General features: G+C 42.1%; 1 protein-coding gene across 3 annotated transcripts in view; it reads left to right on the top strand.

The window, feature by feature from the left end:
- The first annotated feature begins 7,568 nt into the window (after positions 1–7,568).
- The window catches only part of Fmo1 (flavin containing dimethylaniline monoxygenase 1), a 33,025-nt gene continuing 26,565 nt past the window's right edge, over positions 7,569–14,028 (top strand). Inside the window, exon 1 of one of the 3 annotated variants that reach the window (XM_045142186.1) lies at positions 7,569–7,683. The gene's annotated coding sequence lies outside the window, so the exon portion shown is untranslated. Of the gene's footprint in view, positions 7,684–13,865; position 14,028 lie in introns of those variants that run through there. The other 2 variants (XM_045142185.1, XM_045142184.1) reach the window with 2 other exon arrangements.

Here is a 14,028-nt window from a genome sequence, read left to right as displayed (position 1 = left end):
GGCCCAGAAAGATAGGGATGACATCCTTGGCAGGTTTTGAGTTATGTGAAAAATGCAGTAAAATTACACAGAACAAAAACAGGTCCCATAATTTAAGTGACTGAACAATGAAATTGTGGCGTGTATTTAAACATTCTGCACAATATGCTCAAAAGTATTCCTACCCAGACTCTAGTAGTAGAATTATCAGTTTTGTCCATACTTCATTGTCATGATGAGGCTCACTCAAAAATACCAGAGAACGGGCTGGAGAGATGGCTTAGTGGTTAAGCGCTTGCCCTGTGAAGCCTAAGGACCCCAGTTCAAGGCTCAGTTCCCCAAGACCCACGTTAGCAAGATGCACAAGGGGGCGCATGCATCTGGAGTTCGTTTGCAGTAGCTGGAAGCCCTGGTGCGCCCATTCTTAATCTCTCTCTGTGTCTCTTTCTCTCTCTGTCACTCTCAAATAAATAAATAAAAAATGAACAAAAAAATTTAAAAAATACTGGAGAAAAAGAAGGATAAAAGACAGAAAACAATACTGAGAGAGATTTTTAGGACCTTATACTGAAATCTATGCAAAAAGTTACATTTCTTGTATTTGATGCAACTGCCAGGCATGGGGGCACATGCCTTTGATCCCAGCACTCAGAGGCAGAGGTAAGAGGATGACCGTGAGTTCAAGGCCACCTGAGATTGCATAGTGAATTCCAGGTCAGCTTGGGCTAGAGTGAGACCCTACCCCCCCCAAAAAAGAAAAAGAAATACTGATGTAAAAATAAGTAGACATACCCTAATAACTAATTAAAAGATATATATAGCTATGAATATGGATATAATGATAGGTACATAATGCTTTTCACAGATTTGACATTGTACTATGTGTTTGTCATGTACACATATATGACTTAATTTTCACAATTCTGAAGTGGGTACATATATTATGTCCATTTTATAGATGATGACACTAAGATTCAGAGAACTTGTGTAACACACCCAAGACAACAGAGCTGGTCTTGAGATGATTATTTGTAGGCAAATGCTTTGACCACTAGGCCATCTCTCCAGCCTTCAATATGGTCATTTGTGAAACCTCACTGTTGATAAAGTACTTACTAATAGTTACTTTTATTCACTATAACATTATAATATAGTTTTACTCAATAACATAAGGTTTCCAAAACTTATATAGAAAGTAGCACTTTCCTTGCAAATATGATCTGATTAATTTTATTTATAATATATTTAGGTTGTACTTCAACTAGATCTAAGAAGGTATTTGAAGGAACTTATAGCAAAAGGTGCCTATGCAATAATGCTTAAGATAATCATTAACATTTAAAAAAATAAGAATTGAAAGAAAGTGAATCTCCCAAGCAGGTTATAATGGTTGAGCCTATGCATAGTGTATCATTATGGATAACCAAGGCAAAATGCTCAACTGTTGTTCTTTGCCATCCAGTGAAAGGAAGTGTATTGGTTATGAGAGACATCTTCTTGGAACTGAAGATTAAGAGACAAGCCATTTAATGTCAATAAACATTGAGCAATGCAACGGACAAACAAGGACTGGGGAGCATTCATTCCAGCTTCCCTTCCCATGAGCCTCACTTGGAGAGATAAGCTGTGCCCTGAGCCCAGGCCAAAGCCTTTGAACAGAGGGCAAAGATCAGGCATACAAACTATTTAGGTAAATTTCTCTTCTTTATTCCTCCAAAACTTTCATGGTCATTGTTCTTACTTTTGGCCTGGGTTGTTTTTTCTCAAGGGTGGTCTGATGGCTTTCTCAATCAATGGAAACATTCAAGTGCATTGAAATGGAGCTGGGGAGATGGTTCAATGAATAAAGACCTTGCCACAAAGGCATAATCATGGGAGTTTGGATTCCCATTATCCATAGGCATGGTGAGCAGGTGTGGCGACTACCTGAAATCCAAACACTGGGGAGAGTGCCCCCTGGGCAAGCTTGGCTAACTAGACTGACTGAGCCAGAAAACTCTATTCAACTGAAAGACCCTGCTTCAGTAAATAAAGAGGAGAGCAGAGGAAGAAGACACCCAACATCACCCGCTGGCCTCCACACACATATGTGTACACGCGCTCGCGCGCGCGCACACACACACACACACACACACACACACCACATCCATGCACACATTAAAAATGTACACTGAGGGCTAGAGAGATGGCTTAATGGCTAAGCTACTTGCCAGCAAAGCCAAAGGACCAAATTCAATTCCCCAAGACCTATGTATATGCACAAAGTGGCACATGCATCTGGAGTTTGTTTGCAGTAGCTGGAGGCCCTGGTGTACCCATTCTCTCTCTCTCTCTCTCTCTCTCTCTCTCTCTCTCTCTCTCTCTCTCTCTCCCTCTCCCTCTCCCTCTCCCTCTCCCTCTCCCTCTCCCTCTCCCTCTCCCTCCCTCCCTCCCTCCCTCCCTCTTTCTGTCAGATAAATAAATAAATAAAAATTTTAAAGAACTGTACTCTGCAATTGCACCACTTCATACCATTTTACTGAAAGAAATTTCCCTTATTCTGCAAGTATGTGTGTTGTGTGTGTACATATAGGAGTGAACAAATGCCTTTAAAACATCATAAATGAAATATACAGTTAATTATTAATTTTAAAACAGATTGCTTTTTCAATTACTAGAGCTTCTTAATAATCACTTTTAAAATTATCACGTTTTAATATCAAAAGTAGTAGAACAACCTCCTGTGAGCCAGATCCTATCATCTATTGCTGTAAATAGTTTGATCCAGTACAGACACACCCATTCCTTTGCTGTCTTTCCATGGCTGCTTTGCGCTACAATGGAAGAGTGCAGCATTTGCAACAGAAATGTGTGACCCTTAAGTCCGGAAACATTGACTATGTGACCCTTTGCAGAAAAGGTTTGCTAATCTCTTCTTTACAGGACACAAGGTATTGTCCCAATTATTTCACATAACTTGCCTCACTTTATCATGACCACTGCCCACGGAAGCAGCAACAGCTATTATCCCATTTCTACAATGGAAGAGACTGAAGAACATTCGTGAGGTTGATGCTAAAACAGTGGGGGGAAGAGTTCCACTAAGACAAAGTATTATTTAAGTTACGGTACCAATCTCCTGAAGTCTTTCCAATTATCAGATATCCTTTTCATCTTTGTAATTATTAGGTTATTATATTTATTTAGAGAAGTATAAAACCAAAGGAAGGAAATAGATACACCCATATAGTCTGACAGCCAATATGGTGGGCCTGGAAGAAACATGAAAAGGGAGTTAGAGAGGAATGAAAAGGAAGTGCAGAGAGCCCCTGCCATGTGGAGGGCAGAAGAGGGTAGAGAGACCATGTGGGATTAAGGGGGGCAGGGGAGAGTCTTCTGTCATTGCAGCCAGCTGGGCTGAGACAAGGAGAGATTACCAGAACATCGGAGTTCAGCTGCCAACCAAGAGAGAGGCTTGCAGGCATCTATTTTATAACCTTATTGTGCAGGGTTCACTTTTTGCTCAGGTGAGCAAGCATGAGAACTGATTAGTCTGGGCTAGGGGCGGGCTCAGGAAGAGGCCAACCATGACTCCAAGTTCTGGGGGCTGAACTTGACCAACCACAATGTCAGGATTAGATTTAAATTCTAGATTAGATAGATAGATAGATAGATAGATAGATAGATAGATAGATAGATAGATAGATAGATAGATAGATAATCAAGATATAGATTTAAAAACAACCATCCAGCAGATAGCCTTTTAAAATACAACAGTCATTCATTTCCAAAGAATGGTACCTCCAAGGAGGACTCACTCAGTCCACCCTTCTGCCTCCATCCAACCTGAACCTGAAACTATCAACCTAATCTACTTCAGAACCTCTCAGTAGGCATACAGAAATACATTATTGGGCTCGAGAAATGGCTCAGCATTTAAGGCACTTGCCCACAAATCCTAAGGCCATAGGTTTGATTCCCGAGTACCCATGTAAAGCCACATGCACAAACTGGCATATGCATCTGGAGTTTGTTTGAAGTTTCTAGAGGCCCTGAAATGCTCATTCTGCCCCTCTCCCGACCCTCTCTCTCACTCTCTCAAAAATAAATTAATTTTTTTAAAAAAGAAATACACTCTTGAACATACACATAACAGCAACCCAGACCTGCTAAATTAGAATCTCTGCTGGGATTTCACAAGCCCCTGTACTCATGAAATTCAAGAACCAGGAGTTTGTGGTATAGCAAAAAAACAAGTAAAAATACTTTCAGCCAAGTGTGGTGGCATATACCTGTAATTTTAGCACTCCAGACTCAGACACAAGGATCATGGTTTTGAGGCCAGCCTGGAATATATAAGAAGATCCTATCTCAATAAAAATAAATAAATAAATTTGGTAAAGCTGCTTTTAGAGATGAGCCCATGACATTTAGCTTTCCTCAGGGCCAAATTCCTCCTTAGGTTTGGCTTCAGTGCTTCCGGCTGCAGGTTGGCGTTTGCGACTCTTCATCTCCACTCTCCTCAAAGCTCTCCCCTGGACTTCTCCTTACTAACCTTCCATGTGAACACTTGACTGATGCTATCAAGGCCAAACATGTAACATCTGTTCTGTATAGAGAAACAAATATACTGTTGAAGAGAAAAACCCCGACTGTGACATAAAATAAAATTTCAAGCAATAACTCAGAATAATAAAGATTTTTAAAACTTAACCAGAAGGAACACTCTTCTTGAAAGCCTCATCCTGGAGGATGTGGCCACTGGACTGCAGCTTTGGGCTATTTCCAAGAGGTGAAATGTGGTGGCCCTAAACAAAACTCATCCTCTTGTCCATTCTGCCCACATGACCTGGGAATGAATTCATGCAGCTAATGGAAAAACTCCTGAGATTAGACTCCACTTGATCTAGGGCAGGTGCTAAAATGTGTCATAGTCTTGGAATCCTCTCCAGCTTCCCTCAGGACTTCAATTCTGCAAGTGCCTAGGCACCAAAGGGAATGTATGTATGTATGTATGTATGTATGTATGTATGTGTGTGTGTATATATATATATCCTCAACATGTAAGGAACTTAAGGAATTACCTCCTGTTAGAAGTGCATGTGTTTTCTTGAATAGACTGCTGACCCAGGTTCGATTCACCAGTATCCACATAAAGCCAGACACCATATGTATATAGCAGCAAGAGGCACTGGTGTGCCCATTCTCTCCCTCTCTCTCTCTCTCTCTCTCTCTCTCTCTCAAATAAATAAATAAAAGTAAAATATTTTTTACAAAAATAAATGGGACTAGAGATGGCTCAGCAGTTAAGGCACTTGCCTTCAAAGCCTAACGACCTAGGTCCGATTCCCTTGTATTCATGTAAAGCCAGATGAACAAAGTGGGACATGTGTTTGGACTTCAATTGCAGTGGCACTATGCCCTGGCATGCCCATTATCACTCATGTTCCCTCCCTCCCTCCCTCCCTCCCTCCCTCCCTCTCTCTCTCTCTCTCTCTCTCTCTCTCCCTCCCTCCCTCCCTCCCTCTCTCTCTCTTTCTCTCTCTCCTTGAAAATAAAAAATAAAATTATTTCTAAAAGGAATGTATGCTTGCTTAATAAATCACTAAAAGCAGGAGAGTAAAAGAAGTGGGGTTTAAGAAGATGGTTTAGAAACACAATGAAGGAGCCCAGAACTTCAGCCAGTAAGGCTGGGGATAGTACATTAACGAGCACTCGCTGATCTCAGTGCCATGGAATAAAACAGGTCCTTTGGGGTAGGCTTTGTTCTCCAGTCTCTCAAGAATCCAGGCTAATAGAATGGCTTTCCTGAAAGTTAATGATTGCCACACTGAAGAAAAAAATATCACATAGGACCTTGCTCTGGCCATCAAATGTTCTGGCTTTCATGGTGGTTGCTTTGGCTCACAGTTCTTTGAGCAGACTAATCACGCTTCCAACCAGCCACTAGGGGGCCATGAAGTAAAATCTAACCGTGTTCTCAAGAGGCACAAAGTCTGTCAATTTCCTAAAGAGATCCTGTCTACCAGTTCTGCCTCTTGGGGTGGAGATTCTCTTGATTAAAGGGCTACAATGCTTTCCTCAGCCTGTGTCCTAAAGTTTGACTAACTGAGCAAGAAAAGTGAAGCTGATAAGCTGCCACTGACAGACAGACTTCTCATCTGACCCATCATGGATGGGAGACAATATGATAAAAATGATCATGATTATGCCTAGCCAACAGCTTTAAGCCCTTGAATTCCCCCATCCTTGTGTTGGCAGGGTCCGGGAAGCACGTGGGTATGCTCCATGTACACATAAAGATGAATGCTTGAATACTAAGTATTGAGATACTAATGGTATTCCTAACTCTCAAGGTTAGAACAATATCAACTTGTTTTTATGTAAAACATACTTGAACTAATAGCAGTCTTGATGTCTTATTTTGTGATGAAATTTGTTTGAAATCATTCAAATGCTGTCATCTTCAGAGCTTCAGGAAGACAGCTGACCTTAGCGCTAACAATCTTGTCCCTTGCCAACTATTCAGTAAGCCAGAAAGAAGGCCAGAGGTGAGCCCAATAAACAAACAAATGCTCAGTAATTTATCAGGCCAAAAGCGGTGACAAAATGCAAGGCTTTATAGCTGTGATTAAATAACACTAAAATCAAGAGAAAAAAGTCATCCTTCTAGCACCTTCTCACTGCTTCTTTCTACCAATATCTCGTGGAGTTTATTGTCACTATATGTGGGATTTGACACTATGAATAGAAATCATCAGGCACCTTGTCAGGCAGTACTGTCACCACCACACACAGCGCTTTCTGTTCATAAGGCTCTTGACATAGATGACCTCATCCAATCCCACAATAACTATATGAAGCAGACATTATCGTGTCTATTTTAAATTGAGGAAGCTAGAGCTGAGAAAAACTATACAGTATTTCCAAGCTTATCTGAGAATAGGTGACAAATACAATATTTGTACCCTGAACTTGTGACTTCAAAGACCATATTCTTAGCTGAGCATGGTGGTACACACCTTCAATCTCAGCACTCAGGAGGCAGAGGTAGGAGTATCTCTGTGAATTCAAGGCCACCCTGAGACTATATAGTGAATTCCAGGTCAGCCTGGGCTAGAGTGAGGCCCTACCTCAAAAAACCAAACACACACACACACACACACACACACACACACACACACACACACGTTCTTCTCATACATCTGTCTTGTGTTCCCCATGTGATTGGTCAATCATCTGCTCTTCAGAGCTTTGATAATAACATTTAATGAGGTGAGTGACATATGATTGTTTTAGAAATAGCAATTTCCTCTAAGTATGAAATGGATCAAAAGTCTTCGAAGTAGCGTTTTAATGTAGCTGCAGTTATCATGATGGCCCTGTTTCATCCATAGCCCTTTGAAGAATGAAATTCACAATGCCCTTGTAAACACCTAACTTAATTTGTAGTTTGAAAACAAAAAAAAATGCATTTAAAGTACATATAACCAGTCTTTGTCTTAGCATGTCACTGTTGCAATTAATCAGCAAGTTAAAATATAAACAACAGCTAACCTTGGATTCCAATTTTTGCATAACACTCCTTATCTCCTAGACCAGGCTCGTTCTGTGTGCTAGGAGCTCCTGGGCCACACTGGCTCACAGAGACTAGTTTGATTTTTGCTAGCTCCAGAGTCCTACCTGTGTCAGGGCCGTTGGCACAAAGAATTACAAGTACATAAAGTAAGTATCTAGATAAAATCTCTGATTCCTCTGGATGAAGAAGGTGGGGCTAGGATTGTCTTATTTTGTTATTGCACTTCAGAGAAGAATCAGCTCACCAGAGCTCTCACAGCTCCTCTGCCAGTTAGCCCGGAGCAACTGTAAAGCCACTCTTTACTCTAAAGTAATCGTGCTTGAGCACCCGTCACAGGAAAGTAAAGTCAGATATTAGTAAGACCTCTGGGCTCACTGGTAAGTCCTCGGCTGGGTAAATTATTGTTTCCTTCCACAGTTTCTAGCATAGTGAGCGACAGTGGCTTGTCTACTAAATATGGGTATCTCAAAAGAAAGGACAAGAAGAAGGCCACTCAAAATTTGGTTCTGTCTACATGTTATCAATGTTCTGATGCTTGATGTTTTGTGTCCTAATAATCAGAATTATAAGTGCTTGAATTTTGTGTTATTGCCAGATCTTTTCTGCTAACCCTGCTCCCTGTTCAATTAAGAAGCTTATTAATATCAAGGGGTAGAAAATCACTTCTATATAACCAGTCCAATGGCATGTGTCTTACAGATGGAAAAACTAAGTGTCATTCCCTGCTTACTCCTAGAGTTTCTGCTCTGTCTTAGTGAGCCTGCTCCATAAGTGACAGAATGTATATCGGATGGTGGTTGTGTTCAGAATAGAAATGAGGGAGTGGGAGGCAGAATGTGGTCCTGTTCCAATCCAGGCCTTACTAGCTTCGGCCGCTGTGTTGCCAGGGGCTCAGTGGTACCTTCAGCCTCCTTCAGTTATCATCCAGCTCAATCTTGTCTGTCTGAGTACATTCGAAGTGACACCGCCACATAGGAGATGCTATCACTGTGCAGTCTGTGCCAGCCATTATTCGAGACATTTGCACATTGTAAGGGCGTGTGTGTGTCTGTGTAGGGAGGAGGGCAGGGAAGGAAAGAAAGTGGGATGGAGAATGCATAAATAAAGTCTTACAGCTCCAATGAAAATGGCTTCCTAGTGCATGCACAGGTGAGACACAGTGGAAACAATTAACTCTGGTTAACTGATCCAGGGCTGTGCTCAGATAAAGAATCATTTCCTCACGTTGTAGATAAGGGTGCCTAGTCAACTAAAAACTGCAGAAAGTAAGAGATTTGCCTCGAGGTTTCCAGATTTTCTAGGTTCCAGGTGCTCTTAGTGTGCAAGTAATTCTTTTACAGTGCTCTCAGATCGAAGCAACTTAATATGCATTTATGTCCTAACAAAACTCACAGTTGCTTAAACAAAAATAATTAAATAAAAGAAAAATCGTATTTTTATTTCACTGTTAATCACAATTATCCTATAATGGATTTGTATGCCTGCTGAGTACTGACAACCTTTCAAATGTTGGCCTCAGACAAGATATGTCCTCTTCATATCTATTATTACTCGATTTTCTCACAAATGTTGCATGTGTGCATAGAGTATGTGTGGAGTAGACTCGCAGATGTATGTGCCACCATTGAGCATGAGGCGGTCAGAGAACTCCAGGTGCCCTCTCAACCACATACTTCCTTGGAACATGGTCCCTCCCTCAACCCAGAGCTGATGGTTTAGGTCAGCAAGCCCAGGCAATTCTCCTGTATCCACCCCACCCCACCACAGGTGGGCATGATCAGTCCCAGATGGTTTTAGAAAAACTGAACTCTACTGGTCTCAGCCCCTCCTAAGCCTTTATACTTAAGTGGCAAGCACTATTAACCACTAAGCCATCTTTCCCACCCCAATTTTCTTACTTTTTTACATGAATACTTCCTTTGCAAAGATACTACATCATGAAATAGATGTTAAATTGTGAGATGGGCACCAGGCTATAACCTATAACCTATAACCCAGCACTCAGCTTAGGCAGGAGATTTCCAGATGTCTGAGACTAGCCTGGACCAGCCCTCCAATGACTAGTAACACTATGCCTGTTAGCATCAGTCTCTCTCTCGCTCTCGCTCTCGCTCTCTCTCTCTCTCTCTCTCTCTCTCTCTCTCTCTCTCTCTGTACCCTAGCTCACCCCAAGTACTGTGCTAGGTGATTTTTATACACTGGCTGATTCATCACAATATAAGACCAGATGTGCTTCTAGCTTCATGGTAAGGAAAGCGAACTTCAGACACAGAAACATTGAACTACTTGTCTCAAGTCATACCACTGATAATTATCCAGAACTGAAATTCAAATTCAAGCCTGGTCTCTGACCTATAACTCCTTAAATATGCATGCAAAACCCTAAGGAGACACTTCTCTCAGAGGAGACTTGGTGAATCTGATCCACATGAAGTTACAGTGCAGCCTGGTGAGACATTTCTACGTATTGTATATTTGATAAGAGAGCATTCTGAGGCAATACCCTCTGACTCAGGATATTAGCTGCCCAAGCAAATATTTGCTTAGTTAACTTTTAAATTAAAAAGTATACAAGATGATAAATCATTCATTTGACCCAATAAGAAATCAACCCATTGCCAAACATTTATGCAACAACTATTAGAGCCATGCTACTAGATGCTATGGAAAAACAGAGTCAAATCCAAGAAGATACCCTTCTTTGGGAAAACACAGTCTTGTGCAGAGAATTGACCCATGGACACAGGTAAGTTATAACATATCATAGGCTGCTCTTGTGGGAACCACTGCAGTTTCCCTATGAGTTGAGTGAGAAATGAGCTCATCAGAGTCATAAGGCCACCCATGTGGCAGGGGACCACCACCAGCCCTGACATTTGCTGCTCCCTAGCTCTGGACCCAACTCTTTCCCCTCCTATGTCTACCAAAGTCCTATACATCCGTTCAACTCCTGAAGCACATAGTATTCTCCTCTTTGGTTTTCCTTCCCCCTCTAGAGTCAGTATTAGCTCTTACTGCAATTTGTACATAAGAAATATCTCTGTCCCAGCACTTTACACAGAATACTGAAATGCATTATTCTCAAGTTTTACCACCCTACCTGACTGTCACTACCCAACAGAAGGCTTCCATCCTGCATTATCTTTAGCACCTGCAATACAATTACTGAGGCTTAGTAGTGCAGAAGGTACTCTCTGAGGGCTGCAGAGATGGCTTAGCAGTTAAGGCGCTTGCCTGCAACGCCAAAGGACTCAGGTTTGATTCCCCAGTACCCACGTAAGCCAGATGCACAAGGGGGCACATGCATCTGGAATTTGTTTGCAGTGCCTGGAATCCCTGGCATGCCCATTCTCTCTCTCTTTCTCCCTCTTTCCCTCTCTTAAATAAATAAATAAATAATAAAATGTTTTTTTATAAAGAAGGGACTCACTGAGTGGGTGATACCCAATTAACTGGAGAAGGAGCCATGGGATCTAAGTCTAGGACCCTAGAGGACAATTGATTCCATCCTCTCCATGAACTTCTAATTCCATGTTTATGCTGTCTCTAAATATTGTCATCTAGACTCTACCTAAATAAGCAATTGCAGAGCTTTAACTATTAATGCTTATGCTGAGCCTCTTCTGTTGCACCACAGGCCACAAGTCTAACCCTTTTCTCTGTGACGTTAAGGCAAATGTTTACATTATTGTGTCAGGCCCTTGGGTTAAGAGTCATGACTACATGTTATTTTGCAGAGTGATCCTAGGACAATTCAGTCCCTGACCAAGGCCTCCACAGGTGGACAGCAGCTGACCATCCCTGTGCCCGCATTAACAACTAGAGTAGATGCACTCCTTCTTACTTGCTTTGTGGAATCAGCAAGCCCACGCCTACAGCTTCAGCTCCCTGGACAAGGAAGTAGACAATGCAGGGTCGTGCTGTATCACTGTGCATGCATCCTGCCAGGACACCTTCCCTGGACACTCTGACAGGGAGCACCACCAACATTTTTCCAGGGAAGCCACTCTCCCTGCTGACCTCTTCTCCAGTTTCAATAGAGCCATTGGGGACATTACCTCCCCTTCCTTCTTAACCCAGCCCTGGAAGAGGACTCCTTGCCTGCCCAGAAAACAGCCTGCATTCCTTCCTGTTGCCCTGCCAAGGACACAAATGTGTTGTTCTAATCATACTTGCTGGCTTTCTAGAACCATCATGCTTCTGTGCTATAAGCATAGGGTCACTGTCCTCCCTTGTACCCAAGGACAGGGAGATTATTAGATAAGTTCTTGCTTGACTCTATAGTATCCATTATAGAGTAGCAAGGCTTTTCCTAAAAAAAAAAAAAAAAAAAAAAAAAAAAAAAAAAAAAAAAAAAAGAAAGAAAGAAAAGAAAGAAAGAAAAGAAAAAAGAAAAAAACACCTCCTCTAGTCTTCTTTGGTAAATCATGTCCATTTAATGTGTTACAGGAAGCAACCAGCCCTCTACCACTCTCACAGACTCCTGCAAAACTGGACCTTTTTCACACAAGATATGCATCTAGTATCTCGTATTCTCTGTACTTCCCTTAGGAAGCAGGACATGACAGAGGACCAGTAAGATTAATCCTATGTAGTTGAATGGCTTCTTTCAGGTTTCTAACCCTAAAAACACTACTAAGCATATCCAAGTTTGAGGAGAACTTATGTGTGAAACAAGAACATGGAAAACATTCAGGACAACTGCGTATGTGGGAGCACTTTCCCATGCTTTTAAAATTAACATACTGGATGGCTATGGGTATGACTCAATTGGTAGAATTATTTCCTAATATGCATGAGACCCTGGGTTCAGTTCCCAGCACCACATAAGCCAGGTGTGGTGGTACACACAGCACGAAGGAGGTAGAGGCAGGAGGATCAGAAAGCCAGTGTCATTCTCAGTGACATAGCAAGATGGAGGCCAACCTGGGGTACATAAGAAACTATGTCATCAAACATTTATTTTACAATCTAGAAGAGATAAAATTGCCTCAAAAAATACTAGGAGGCTGGGGAGATGGCTCAGTGGGTAAGGTGCTTGCCATGAAAGCCTGAATACCTGAGTTCAGATTCCCAGTACCCACTTAAAATGCTGGACATGGTGGTGCACACCTGTAATCCCATCCCTGGGGAGGCAGAGACAGGGACTCACTGGGGTTCAGTGACTAGTTAGTCTGACAAAACCTGTGAGCTCTAAGTTCAGCAAGAGACTGTCTCAAAGAATAATAGAGCTCTACTGGAGAAAAGCCCCAACATTACACTCTACATACATACACACACACTTGCACATACACGCACACATGCACATACACACACACATGCACCCACACTTGCACATGCACTCACACACATGTATGAACCCACACTTTTCCATACACCCGCCACACATATACACACACACACATGTGCACCCTAACTTGCACATATACCCACATATACATGCACCCACACTTGCTCATACATTCACATATATGTGCACCCACAATTTCACATACGTACACACATGTGAACCCACACTTGTACATGTTCACATATATGAACATGCATATACACTCATACATATATGCAAAAAAAGAAAGAAAAACATACTAAGAAACAACATCTAACATTTGGTGGAGGCTGAATGTGCCTGCTATTCATCAGAAATGCAGAATAATGATGTAAAAAGCAGAAAAAAGGACAACTTTGGATATAGCATATATTTAATGAGCACTTAGAGTGTGCCAGGAATTGTTAAGACACTTGACATGTATTAACTTCCTTGATTCTCAAAAACACTTCAAGGAAGCTATTAGCATTTTCTTCATTTACATGATTCCCAAAGATGGTAAACAATTTGCTGAAGTTTTCACTGACAAGAGCTAGTTGCTTAACCAACATTCTATATTACCTCACAGTGTTCATACAAGCCCATGCCATTAAGATATGTCCAGAAAACTCTCATATCTGTGCCAATGGAAACTGTGTCCTTCTCCCCAGAGGGGAACTGGTGTCCAACAGAAAGAGGAGGGGCTATGTTCCGTGCCTGCCCTTCCACTCCACATCCTCATTGGCTGCTACCCTCTCTCTTCCACCTGACTCAAGTAAAATTTATATGCCAACAGTACAGCTAGGGCCTTGGCAGAATGCCAGGGACAGACCCACACAGGGCAGTTCTGTGACACCTGTGGTGACCACAAGTATCTTGGCTCCTAGTCCCAACTCCACCCCACCAGCTGCTGTGCAGCTTTGTGTGATGTCCCCACACCACTCTCAGCCTCAGAGTTAATGTGATAAAAGAATGTGTTTGACAAGACCACCCTCTTGTGTCTGCTGACCGACTCTGCTCTGGGGTTGGAGCAGAAGGGATGGAGGCAGGCCAGTCCTGCATGCAAGACTCTGCCCACCAGAGGGTCCAATTTCAGCCACTCTGCCAGAAGCTACAATTGCGTTAATGACCACAACTGACTCCAGCTTCGCCTGAGGGGTGGGGACAAAACCAAGCACAGGGG

Source organism: Jaculus jaculus, chromosome 1 (assembly GCF_020740685.1).
Source record: "Jaculus jaculus isolate mJacJac1 chromosome 1, mJacJac1.mat.Y.cur, whole genome shotgun sequence".
NCBI lineage: Eukaryota > Metazoa > Chordata > Mammalia > Rodentia > Dipodidae > Jaculus > Jaculus jaculus.
This window is presented reverse-complemented; position numbering and strand designations above follow the sequence as displayed.